The sequence below is a fragment of the Macaca nemestrina genome, chromosome 6 (assembly GCF_043159975.1).
Source record: "Macaca nemestrina isolate mMacNem1 chromosome 6, mMacNem.hap1, whole genome shotgun sequence".
NCBI lineage: Eukaryota > Metazoa > Chordata > Mammalia > Primates > Cercopithecidae > Macaca > Macaca nemestrina.
This window is the reverse complement of record NC_092130.1, coordinates 139,399,171-139,413,516: the sequence shown is the minus strand read 5'-3', so window position 1 is coordinate 139,413,516 and position 14,346 is coordinate 139,399,171.

Below are 14,346 nucleotides of genomic sequence, written 5' to 3'. Positions count from 1 at the left end.
TATATACCCAGTAATGGGATGGCTGGGTCATATGGTACATCTAGTTCTAGATCCTTGAGGAATCGCCATACTGTTTTCCATAATGGTTGAACTAGTTTACAATCCCACCAACAGTGTAAAAGTGTTCCTATTTCTCCACATCCTCTCTAGCACCTGTTGTTTCCTGACTTTTTAATGATTGCCATTCTAACTGGTGTGAGATGGTATCTCATTGTGGTTTTGATTTGCATTTCTCTGATGGCCAGTGATCATGAGCATTTTCTCATGTGTCTGTTGGCTGTATGAATGTCTTCTTTTGAGAAAAGTCTGTTCATATCCTTTGCCCACTTTTTGATGGGGTTGTTTGTTTTTTTCTTGTAAATTTGTTTGAGTTCTTTGTAGGTTCTGGATATTAGCCCTTTGTCAGATGAGTAGATTGCAAAAATGTTCTCCCATTCTGTAGGTTGCCTGTTCACTCTGATGGTAGTTTCTTTTGTTGTGCAGAAGCTCTTTAGTTTAATGAGATCCCATTTGTCAATTTTGACTTTTGCTGCCATTGCTTTTGGTGTTTTAGACATGAAGTCTTTGCCCATGCCTATGTCCTGAATGGTACTACCTAGGTTTTCCTCAGGGTTTTTATGGTATTAGGTCTAACATTTAAGTCTCTGATACATCTTGAATTAATTTTCGTATAAGGAGTAAGGAAAGGATCCAGTTTCAGCTTTCTACTTATGGCTAGCCAATTTTCCCAGCACCATTTATTAAATAGGGAATCTTTTCCCCATTTCTTGTTTCTCTCAGGTTTGTCAAAGATCAGATGGCTGTAGATGTGTGGTATTATTTCTGAGGACTCTGTTCTGTTCCATTGGTCTATATCTCTGTTTTGGTACCAGTACCATGCTGTTTTGGTTACTGTAGCCTTGTAGTATAGTTTGAAGTCAGGTAGTGTGATGCCTCCAGCTTTGTTCTTTTGACTTAGGATTGTCTTGGAGATGCAGGCTCTTTTTTGGTTCCATATGAACTTTAAAGCAGTTTTTTCCAATTCTGTGAAGAAACTCATTGGTAGCTTGATGGGGATGGCATTGAATCTGTAAATCACCTTGGGCAGTATGGCCATTTTCATGATATTGATTCTTCCTATCCATGAGCATGGTATGTTCTTCCATTTATTTGTGTCCTCTTTTATTTCACTGAGCAGTGGTTTGTAGTTCTCCTTGAAGAGGTCCTTTACATCCCTTGTAAGTTGGATTCCTAGGTATTTTATTCTCTTTGAAGCAATTGGGAATGGAAGTTCATTCATGATTTGGCTCTCTGTTTGTCTGTTACTGGTGTATACGAATGCTTGTGATTTTTGCACATTTATTGTGTATCCTGAGACTTTGCTGAAGTTCCTTATCAGCTTAAGGAGATTTGGGGCTGAGACAATGGGGTTTTCTAAATATACAATCATGTCGTCTGCAAACAGGGACAATTTGACTTCTTCTTTTCCTAACTGAATACCCTTGATTTCTTTCTCTTGCCTGATTGCCCTAGCCAGAACTTCCAACACTATGTTGAATAGGAGTGGTGAGAGAGGGCATCCCTGTCTTGTGCCAGTCTTCAAAGGGAATTTTTCTAGTTTTTGCCCATTCAGTATGATATTGGCTGTGGGTTTGTCATAAATAGCTCTTATTATTTTGAGGTACATACCATCAATACCGAATTTATTGAGCATTTTTAGCATGAAGGGCTGTTGAATTTTGTCAAAAGCCTTTTCTGCATCTATTGAGATAATCATGTGGTTCTTGTCTTTGGTTCTGTTTATATGCTGGATTATGTTTATTGATTTGCGAACGTTGAACCAGCCTTGCATCCCAGGGATGAAGCCCAGTTGATCATGGTGGATAAGCTTTTTGATGTGCTGCTGAATCCGGTTTGCCAGTATTTTATTGAGGATTTTTGCATCGATGTTCATCAGGGATATTGGTCTAAAATTCTCTTTTTTTGTTGTGTCTCTGCCAGGCTTTGGTATCAGGATGATGTTGGCCTCATAAAATGAGTTAGAGAGGATTCCCTCTTTTTCTATTGATTGGAATAGTTTCAGAAGGAATGGTACCAGCTCCTCCTTGTACCTCTGGTAGAATTCAGCTGTGAATCCATCTGGTCCTGGACTTTTTTTGGTTGGTAGGCTATTAATTATTGCCTCAATTTCAGAGCCTGTTATTGGTCTACTCAGGGATTCAGCTTCTTCCTGGTTTAGTCTTGGGAGAGTGTAAGTGTCCAGGAAATTTTCCATTTCTTCTAGATTTTCTAGTTTATTTGCGTAGAGGTCTTTATAGTATTCTCTGATGGTAGTTTGTATTTCTGTGGGGTTGGTGGTGATATTCCCTTTATCATTTTTTATTGCGTCTATTTGATTCTTCTCTCTTTTCTTCTTTATTAGTCTTGCTAGCAGTCTGTCAATTTTGTTGATCTTTTCAAAAAACCAACTCCTGGATTCATTGATTTTTTGGAGGGTTTTTTGTGTCTCTATCTCCTTCAGTTCTGCTCTGATCTTAGTTATTTGTTGCCTTCTGCTAGCTTTTGAATGCGTTTGCTCTTGCTTCTCTAGTTCTTTTAATTGTGATGTTAGAGTGTCAATTTTAGATCTTTCCAACTTTCTCTTGTGGGCATTTAGTGCTATAAATTTCCCTCTACACACTGCTTTAAATGTGTCCCAGAGATTCTGGTATGTTGTATCTTTGTTCTCATTGGTTTCAAAGAACATCTTTATTTCTGCCTTCATTTCGTTATGTACCCAGTAGTCATTCAGGAGCAGGTTGTTCAGTTTCCATGTAGTTGAGCGGTTTTGATTGAGTTTCTTAGTCCTGAGTTCTAGTTTGATTGCACTGTGGTCTGAGAGACAGTTTGTTACAATTTCTGTTCTTGTCCATTTGCTGAGGAGTGCTTTACTTCCAATTACGTGGTCAATTTTGGAATAAGTGTGATGTGTTGCTGAGAAGAATGTATATTCTGTTGATTTGGGGTGGAGAGTTCTGTAGATGTCTATTAGGTCTGCTTGCTGCAGAGATGAGTTCAATTCCTGGATATCCTTGTTAACTTTCTGTCTTGTTGATCTGTCTAATGTTGACAGTGGAGTGTTGAAGTCTCCCATTATTATTGTATGGGAGTCTAAGTCTCTTTGTAAGTCTCTAAGGACTTGCTTTATGAATCTGGGTGCTCCTGTATTGGGTGCATATATATTTAGGAGAGTTAGCTCTTCCTGTTGAATTGATCCCTTTACCATTATGTAATGGCCTTCTTTATCTCTTTTGATCTTTGATGGTTTAAAGTCTGTTTTATCAGAGACTAGTATTGCAACCCCTGCTTTTTTTTGTTCTCCATTTGCTTGGTAAATCTTCCTCCATCCCTTTATTTTGAGCCTATGTATGTCTCTGCGTGTGAGATGGGTCTCCTGAATACAGCAAACTGATGGGCCTTGACTCTTTATCCAGTTTGCCAGTCTGTGTCTTTTAATTGGAGCATTTAGTCCATTTACATTTAAGGTTAATATTGTTATGTGTGAACTTGATCCTGCCATTATGATATTAACTGGTTATTTTGCTCGTTAGTTGATGCAGTTTCTTCCTAGCCTCGATGGTCTTTACATTTTGGCATGTTTTTGCAAAGGCTGGTACCGGTTTTTCCTTTCCATGTTTAGTGCTTCCTTCAGGGTCTCTTGTAAGGCAGGCTTAGTGGTGACAAAATCTCTAGCATTTGCTTATCTGTAAAGGATTTTATTTCTCCTTCACTTATGAAACTTAGTTTGGCTGGATACGAAATTCTGGGTTTAAAATTCTTTTCTTTAAGAATGTTGAATATTGGCCCCCACTCTCTTCTGGCTTGTAGAGTTTCTGCTGAGAGATCTGCTGTTTTTCTGATGGGCTTCCCTTTGTGGGTAACCCGACCTTTCTCTCTGGCTGCCCTTAAGATTTTTTCCTTCATTTCAACTTGGTGAATCTGGCAATTATGTGTCTGGGAGTTGCTCTTCTCGAGGAGTATCTTTGTGGCATTCTCTGTATTTCCTGGATTTGAATGTTGGCCTGCCCTACTAGGTTGGGGAAGTTCTCCTGGATGATATCCTGAAGAGTGTTTTCCAACTTGGTTCCATTTTCCCCCTCACTTTCAGGCACCCCAATCAGAGATAGATTTGGTCTTTTTACATAATCCCATACTTCTTGGAGGCTTTGTTCATTTCTTTTTCTTCTTTTTTCTTTTGGTTTCTCTTCTCGCTTCATTTTGTTCATTTGATCCTCAATCGCTGATACTCTTTCTTCCAGTTGATCGAGTCGGTTACTGAAGCTTGTGCATTTGTCACGTATTTCTCATGTCATGGTTTTCATCTCTTTCATTTCTTTTATGACCTTCTCTGCATTAATTACTCTAGCCATCAATTCTTCCACTTTTTTTTCAAGATTTTTCGTTTCTTTGCGCTGGGTACGTATTCCTCCTTTAGCTCTGAGAAGTTTGATGGACTGAAGCCTTCTTCTCTCATCTCATCAAAGTCATTCTCCATCAAGCTTTGATCCGTTGCTGGTGATGAGCTGCGCTCCTTTGCCTGGGGAGATGCACTCTTATTTTTTGAATTTCCAGCTTTTCTGCCCTGCTTTTTCCCCATCGTGGTTTTATCTGCCTCTGGTCTTTGATGATGATGGTGACGTACTGATGGGGTTTTGGTGTAGGTGTCCTTCCTGTTTGATAGTTTTCCTTCTAACAGTCAGGACCTTCAGCTGTAGGTCTGTTGGAGATTGCTTGAGGTCCACTCCAGACCCTGTTTGCCTGGGTGTCAGCAGCAGAGGCTGCAGAAGATAGAATATTGCTGAACAGCTAGTGTACCTGTCTGATTCTTGCTTTGGAGGCTTCCTCTCAGGGGTGTACTCCACCCTGTGAGGTGTAGAGTGTCAGACTGCCCCTAGTGGGGGATGTCTCCCAGTTAGGCTACTCAGGGGTCAGGGACCCACTTGAGCAGGCAGTCTGTCCCTTCTCAGATCTCAACCTCCATGTTGGGAGATCCACTGCTCTCTTCAAAGCTGTCAGACAGAGTCCTTTGTGTCTGCAGAGGTTTCTGCTGCTTTTGTTGTTGTTTACTGTGCCCTGTCCCCAGAGGTGGAGTCTACAGAGACAGGCAGGTTTCCTTGAGCTGCTGTGAGCTCCACCCAGTTCGAGCTTCCCAGCGGCTTTGTTTACCTACTTAAGCCTGAGCAATGGCGGGCGCCCCTCCCCCAGCCTCGCTGCTGCCTTGCCGCAAGATGGCAGACTATCAGCAGATTTTTCTATCGGGTTTTACAGCTCAACCTCCAAGCCAGTAGGTGGCCCTTATGGATAAGAGCTGTCTGCAGCTGATGAAGATGGTATATGTTTGATCTTTGTTTACCATGAAAAGCTCTCTGTAGATTCAGACATTAGACTGTCCTGTGGCATACATAATAGTCTGCGCTCCCTGCTTAGCCCCTGAGTGGGGACTAAGGGCCAGATCAGCAGGCCTGCCTACACCATCACTCAATGGCAGGCATAATCACCAGGTCCAAGGTGGGATCCAGGGTACAGACATCAAGCACCCATGAATATACCAGGGAGGAGAGTGTACAAACCTCCACTGCTCCAAGTTCTGTGCCTAGGATGGGTGGCCTAAACTCCTAATCTAAAAGAGTGGGTGCTCCCATCATATGCCTGCAGATATAACTGGGAATGTAGTGTAGAGGGTGCCACTGCACCAAGATGGGTGGTGAGAGGGAAATGGGGTGACTTAGGCTTCTACTCCAGGTGAGCAGGTGCACGGACTGCTTGGAATTATGCCCAGGTGTGGAAAGGAGAGGGCACCACTGCACCAAGATTTGTGCACAGGAAAGAAGGGGTGTCTCAGGCTCCTAATTCAGGCAGCAGGTGTGCTAAATACCTGGAAATATGTACTCTGGAAAGAAGTGGAGTAACTCCTGCGGAACATTTTAACAGCTGATGCAGAAAGGTCTTTGCAGGGGAATAAAGGGGCAACTCAGGCACCTATTGCAGTCAAGTGGGTGTGCCAAATGCCTGGAAATATGCCCAGGTGTGGAACAGAGGGAGCACCATTGCACCAAGTTCTTTGCAAGGGAAGAGAGATGTGGCCCACACTCACACTCCGGGTGAGGAGAAGTAGGGTCTGCCTCCCTGTTGCACCTCAGAGCTGGTGGGGCACTGTCTCCTGACTGACCAAGGGAGCAATCAGGTGCACCCAGCAATGACAGAGGCAGACCAGTCTCAAGCCACAAAGCTGTTCCCTCCAGAGATTACACCACTCAGGAAAACCTGCAGTTTCAGCAATTCTCCTCCCGCTCAAGTTTGAGGGGAGAAAGCCCAATTCTAGCGCCTTCTTCTGGGGTGCACTCTACCCTTGCCACTCAATTTTGGCTTTGGGGACTCTTCCCACACTCCAGAGCAAATGCTCTAATCTCTGGCTGGAGACTAAACTGCTTGTGACAGACACCACTGCCAGATCATCAAGCAATGACTGACTGCATGAGTCCAGATTAAAAATGGTATCTTCCAGCCGGGCGTGGTGGCTCACGTCTGTAACACCAGCACTTTGGGAGGCCAAGGCAGGCGGATCACTAGGTCAGGAGATCGAGATCATCCTGGCTAAAGCGGTGAAACCCCTTCTCTACTAAAAATACAAAAAATTAGCCGAGCATGGTGGCGGGCGCCTGTAGTCCCAGCTACTCGGGAAGCTGAGGCAGGAGAATGCAGAGAACCTGGGAGGCAGAGCTTGCAGTGAGCCAAGATCGCGCCATTGCACTGCAGTCTGGGTGACAGAGCGAGACTCCGTCTCAACAGCAACAGCAACAACAATAAAAAGATATCTTCCTCTCAGTCCTGGGTGTGGGAATATGCCTGCAGCTTTACCCAGTGGCTCTTCCTGTTAGTGCCTCCCAGTGTTTCCCCAAGTTAGCTCCAGCACTTCAGAGACCCAAGGTCCTCCCTCATGGCCTGAGTTGCATGGATCCCTAATGGAAAACTGAATCACAGTTACGTTCTCTGCCTCTCGTATACTGGGGATTCACTCAATTTTATCAGCAAATGCTGTCACATAGCCTGCTTCCTGCCTTCTCTTTCCCAGGAAATGTAGAGTCCTTGGCTTTTTGGGAGAATCATTTATTCTTAAATAAAATTATTCATTATTCTTGAATAAAAGCTCACAATATTGATCTTCATGCACTATTTTACTGTGTTCAAGTGTATGAGGCACACTAAAAGCCTCTAATTTACCATTTTGGAAAAAAAAAAAAAAAACACTGATAGCTCTAGTTTCAATTTTTTGAAGAACCCCCATACTGTTTTCCAGAATGGCTGTACTGGTATACAATTGCACCAACAGTGTGTAAGTATTCCCTCTTCTCCACATCTTTGCTGACACTTGTTTTCTTTTGCCGTCTTGATAATATCCATTCTAACTGAAGTAAATAGACGGACAGCCAATTGATTTTTTTCTACAAAAGTGCCAAGAACACACATTGGGGAAAAGACAATCTCTTCAATGATTGGTGCTGAGAAAATTGGCTATCAACATGCTGAAGAATGAGACTAAACCACTACCTGTCACCATATAAAAAAGTCAACTCAAAATAGGTTAAAGGTTGAAATGTAAAACCTGAAACTCTAAACCTACTAAAAGAAAACATAGGTAAAATGCTTCCCAAATTGGGCTGGGCAAGGATTTTTAAAATAAGACCTCAAAAGCACAGGAAATAAAAGCAAATACAGATGAATGGGATTATATCAAACTAAAAAATTTTGGACAGCAAAGTAAACTATTAAGAAAGTGAAGAGACAACATACAGAATGAAGAAAATGTTGTGAACTATACATCTGACAATAAGTTGATATCCAGCATATTTAATGAACTTAAACAACTCATCAGCTTAAAAACAAATGACCTGATTAAAAAATGGGCAAAAGATCATAATAGGAATTTCTTAAAAGATGACACACAGTCAACAGAAATATGAAAAAAAATAATGTTCAGCATCTCTAATCATCAGGGAAATGCAAATCTAACCCACAATGAGAAACTTTTAATGTTCTTTTGATGGCGTGCTCTAAAGTAGAGTTCACATGGTGGTCCAGAAACACTCTGTCTGATCAGCACGGTGATCTAAACTTTTTCAATTAGATGCAAAATAAATAAATAAATAAATAAAATGGAGATTCACACATAAAATACACCTGAAAAAATCAAAAGACATGACACATTTTACCAAGTGATTTGCCAGTCAGATGGTTTAAATGAGTTCTTATGTCTCCCATGTGTGTACTATACTTCCCACCACTCCCTATTACTTATCCCACAGCTTATTTCACCCGTTTCCTCTAACTCTTCAATCCCTGTAGACATTTGATTTTGTAATCTTCTCAAACTTTCATAAAGTATAATATCCTTCCCATTTAATAGATGGGAGTAGAAACACAAAAAATGCTGTGTGATTATAATAAGGTTCTCATGAACTATCAAAGTCTGAAAAAGGAAATCAAATTCACTGAAACTTCATATTCAAACCATAATATACTTCTTCAAGCTTTCAACTTCTTACTACCAAGGATTATCTATCTTTCATGTAAAAGTATACTGGAGATTCATTTGGAAAAGAAAAAACACCATACTCCATGCAATTATAAATTAGTTTCTATAGAAACTGTAGCACCAACTACATTTTATAATTATAAATGTGTGATTTTTATAAAAAAAAATTTTTCCATTAAGCATTAGCTGTAGTGACTCATATTATTGCATTAGTCAATTTCCATCTCCCTACCCTATAGATTATTGTTTCTTACATTCTTACTGTTAAGGATCTGAGAGATGTTCCAGTCCATTGTTAAAGCCATTTTCCATTGTCTACAGAAAGGCTGCTCTCAGTGGATGGCAAAAGTCTATGGTTTCATTGACAGAAGAGAAAAACAGGGCTCCTAAAATTAGGCCACTTGCTCACAGTCACAAAACAGAAAAATGGCAGAACTAGAAAAAGAACTGTATGTCCTCATCGTATTTGAACCCTTTCCTTTACACCATTCGGACCATTCTGCTCCCATCTACACTCTTTTCCTTTCAGTGCTGCAAAGAGAATTGTTACTTTCTGGAAGAGTGGTGGTAATAAGTTTAATCATGGCCCATTCTACCAACCTTAGAGATGTCAACAAACTTGTGGAATTTCACAGATTGCATGGCTTTTTGTTTATTTCTGTAGAATCCTTCTTATCTAAAAATTGAACTGTCACTTCTTGACAAAATACTGGTTAAAATGGAATATCACTAGGAAATTCTACTGCTTTCCTGTTGGTCATGGCTAAATATTAGTCTATATTAGGAAAATGGTCAAATCATCTGAGAAACCAATAATTCTGCTAGCAATGTCAACCAATTAATTAAGATTAATCACCTAATTATGGACTCCCCATTGTTTGTGTTGAGGGGTACAGTTATAAGGTATCTAAAACAAAAAACAAAGCCTAGAAAACAATTATTTTCCAATCTGTGTGAGACTCAATTCTCATGCATTTTCACATGCATTTCCTGCTGTATTCGGAATTCAGTGAAGAAATTGATAAAGCAGTCTGGGATAAGAGGAGCAGGCTGCTCAGAAAAGATGGGGTTTACCTGGGTCTTAAAGTAAAAGTGGATTACAGGTAACTGAAGAGGAAGAAAGGCAATGAAAATGCATGAGAATTTATGCCAAAACAGGAGCGAATATAGAGTATCTATAGGTTGCAAACAAGAACTCCGCTTTAAATATTTCAGGAGCAGTGTGTAGGGAATAGTGAAAGAAGTAGTAGGTATAGGGAGAGACTAGACACAGTATGTAACACTGAATAACAACCAAGGAGGTGACTGAGTATGTAAACCTAAAAATAACCAAATCGAATATAAAAACAAAAACTAAATTAAAAATATTTTAAAAACCCAAATAGTTATTATTTTTTTCATCCTGTTTAGTAATAGCTTTCCTTATTAAAACCATTGTATTCCATTTTATAATAACCACCCCGTGACAGACACATACAACTAAACATTGTGTTTGCTATTAGCAATACCTATATGAAAGAACTTATATTCCTGTAAAAATTTTGTTTACTTTCCACATGTTGGAAAACAAGATCTAAGGATTTACCCTGAGAGCCTTTTCACTTTAAAATTCTCTAATACTTTTGTCTGCTTAGTGATAAGTTTAGTTTGTCTTACTTTAAAATTTTCTGTCCATCTTTTATATGTTTGGGGGTATATATGCAGGTTTGTTAAATAAGTAAAATCGTGTGTTGTAGGGGTGTGGTGTACAGATTATTGTGTCATTCAGATAATGAGCATAGTGCCCAATAGGTAGTTTTTCGATATTCAACCCCTTCCCAACCTCCACCCTCAAGTAGGCCCTGGTGTCTGTTGTTCCTATCTTTGCATCAATGTGTACTCAGTGTTTAGCTCTCACTTATAAGTGATAACATGCAGTAATTGATTTTCTGTTACTGTGTTAATTTGGTTAGGATAATGGCCTCCAGTTCCATCCATGTTGCTGCAAAGGATACAATTTCATTATTTTTATGGCTACATAATGTTTCACAGTATATATGTATCATATTTTCTTTATCCAGTCTACTGTTGATGGGCATGTGTGTTGATACCACGTCTTCGCCATTGTGAATACTGTTGTGGTGAGCACACATATGCACGAGTTTTTATGACAGAATGAGATATATTCTTTTGGGCACATACACAGTAATGGGATTGCTGGGTCAAATGGTAGCTCTGTTTTAAGTTCTATGAGAAATCTCCAGACTGCTTTCTTCAGTGGCTGAACTGATTTACATTCCTACCAACAATGTGTAAGCATTCCATTTTCTCCCCAACCTCTTCAGCATCGGTTATTTTTTACTTTTTAACAGTAGCCATTCAGATTGGTACGAGATAGTATCTCACTGTAGTTTTGATTTGTACTTCTCGAATAATTAGTGATGTTGAACATTTTTCCATATGCTTGTTGTTCATGTGTACGTGTTATTTTGAGAAGTGTGTCTGTTTATATCCTTTGCCCACTTAAAAAATGTTATTTTATGTTTGTTGATATGTTACTTATAGATTTTGTACATTTGACCTTTGTCGGATGCATAGTTTAAATATGTTTTCTATTATTCTGTAAGTTGTCTGTTTACTCTGTTTATAGTTTTTTTTTTTCTGTGCAGAAGCTCTTTAATTAGATTTCACTTATCAATTTTTGATTTTGTTGCAATTATTTTTGTAGTCTTTGCCATGAAATCTTTGCCAGGGCTGATCTCCAGAATGCTATTTTCTAGGTTTTCTTCTACAGTTTTTATAGCTTGGGGTTTTACATTTAAGTATTTAGTTCATCTTGAGTTTATTTTTGGATATGGTGAAAGGAAGAGGTCCAAATTCCATCTTCTGCATATGGCTAACCAATTATCCTGGCACAATTTATTGAATACAGAGTCATTTCCCCATTGCTTGTTATTGGTGGCTTTGTCAAAGATCAGATGGTTGTAGATGTATGGTTTTATTTCTGGGTTCTTTAATGTATTCCATTGGTCTACATCATCTTTTTTTGTTTGTTTGTTTGTTTGTTTGTTTGTTTTGTGCCAGTATCATGCTGTTTTGGTTACTATCACTTTTTAGTATAGTTTGAAGTCAGTTAGTGTGATGTCTCAAGCTTTGTTCTTTTTACTTAGGATTGCTTTAGCTATTTGGGCTCTTTTTTGTTCTATATAAATTTTAGAATAGTTTTTTTTTCTTTTTCTATATACTTTAAGTCATGGGGTACATGTGGAAAAACATGCAGGTTTTTTACACAGGTATAAACATGCCCTGGTGGTTTGCCACACCCATCAACCCATCATCTGCATTAGGTATTTCTGCTAATGCTATCCCTCCCCTAGCCCCCCAGCCCCTGACAGGGCCCAGTATGTGATGTTTCCCTCCCTGTGTCCATATGTTCTCATTGTTCAACTCCCACTTAAGAGTGAGAACATGTGGTGTTGGTTTTCTGTTCCTGTGTTAGTTTGCTGAGAATGATGGTTTCCAGATTCATCCATGTTCCCACAAAGGACATGAACTCATCCTTTTTTATGGCTGCATAGTATTCCGTGGTGTATATGTGCCACATTTTCTCTATCCAGTCTATCACTGATGGGCATTTGGGTTGGTTCCAAGTCTTTGCTATGGTGAATAGCGCCACAATAAACATATGTGTGCATGTGTCTTTAGAGTAGAATGGTTTATAATCCTTTGGGTATATCCCAGTAAGGGGATTGCTGGGTCAAATGGTATTTCTAGTTCTAGATCCTTGAGGAATCACCACACTGTCTTCCACAATGGTTGAACTAATTTACACTCCCACTAACAGTGTAAAAGCATTCCTATTTCTCTACATCCTCCCCAGCATCTGTTGTTTCCTGACTTTCTAATGATCGCCATTTTAACTGATGTGAGATGGTATCTCATTATAGTTTTGATTTGCGATTCTCTAATGACCAGTGATGATGAGCTTTTTTTCATATGTTTGTTGGCTGCACAAATGTCTTCTTTTGAGAAGTGTCTGTTCATATCCTTCTCCCACTTTTTGATGGGATTTTTTTTTTTCTTGTAAATTTGTTTAAGTTCTTTGTAGATTCTGGATATTAGCCCTCTGTCAGTGAATAGATTGCAAAATTTTTCTCCCTTCTGGAGTTTGCCTGTTCACTCTGATGACGGTTTCTTTTGCTGTGCAGAGCTCTTTAGTTTAATCAGAACCCATTTGTCAATTTTGGCTTCTGTTGCCATTACTTTTGGTATTTTAGCCATTGAAGCCTTTGCCCATTCCTATGCCCTGAATCTTATTGCCTAGGTTTTCTTCTATGATTTTTATGGTTTTAGGTCTTATGTTTAAGTCTTTAATCCATCTTGAGTTAATTTTTGTATAAGGTATAAGGAAGGGATCCAGTTTAAGCTTTCTGCATATGGCTTGCCAGTTTTCCCAACACCATTTATTAAATAGGGAATCCTTTCTCCATTGCTTGTTTCTGTGAAAAAATGTCATCAGTAGTTTCATAGGAATACCACTGAATCTGTAAATTGCTTTGGACAGAATGGCCATTTTAAGAATTTTGATTCTTTCTATTCATGAGCATGGAAAATTTTCCATTTGTTTGTGTCCTCTGATTTCTTTGACCAGGGTTTTGTAATTCTTGTTGTAGATATCCTTTACTTCCCGGTTAGCTATATTCCTTGGTATTTTATTCCTTATGTGGCTATTGCAAATGAGATCGCATTCTTGATTTGGTTTTTGGCTTGGGTGCTATTGGTGTGTAGAAATACTACCGACTTCTGCCCATTGATTTTGTATGTTGAAACTTTGCTGAAGTTGTTTGTAGGACTGAGGAGGCTTTGGGCAGACACCATGGGGTTTTCTGGGTATAAAATCATATCATAAGTGTAGAGAGACAGTTTAACTTTCTCTCTTCCTATTCGGATGCCATTTATTTCTTTCTCTTGCCAAATTGCTCTGGCTAGTACTTCCAATACTGTGTTGAATAAGAATGGTGAGAGTGGACATCCTTTTCTTGTTCAGGCTCTCAAGAATAATCTTGTTTATTCTTTCAAAGAACCTACTTTTGGTTTCCCTAATCTTTTTTATGACTTTTTTTCATCTCCATTTTGTTCAGTAGAGCTCTGATTTTGGTTATTTCTTAAGTTAGCTTTGGGGTTAGTTTCCTCTTGTTTTTTAAGTTCATCTAGGCATGATGTTAGGTTGTCAATTTGAGATCTTTCTAACTTTTTCTTGTGGGTGTTTAGTGTTATAACATTTCTTCTTTATGTCTGCCTTAATTTCACTGTTTACCCAAAAGTCATTCGGAAATAAGATTGTTTAATTCCATGTCATCATATGGTTTTCAGGGATCTTCTTGGTATTGATTGACTTCTATCTTTGTTGCACTGTGTTCTGAGTATAGTTAGAATGATTTCCATTTCTTAAAACTTGAGAATTGCTTTATGACCCAGTATGTGGTCCATTTTAGAGTATGTACCATGTGCAGATAAGAAGAACATATATACTGCTGTTATTGGGGGGAGTATTCCGTAGCTGTCTGTTAAACCCATTTGGTTAAATGTGGAGTTCAGGTCCTGAATATCTTTGTTAGTTTTCTGCCTCAACGATCTGTCTAATACTCAGTGGGATGCTAAAGTCTCCAACTGTTGTTATGTGGTTATTTAAACCTTTTCATAAGTCTCTAAGAACTTGTTTTATGAATCTGAGTGTTCCAGATTCATATATATGTTTTTATATATTTAGAATAATTAAGTCTTCTTATTGATTGAACCCTTTATCATTATGTAAT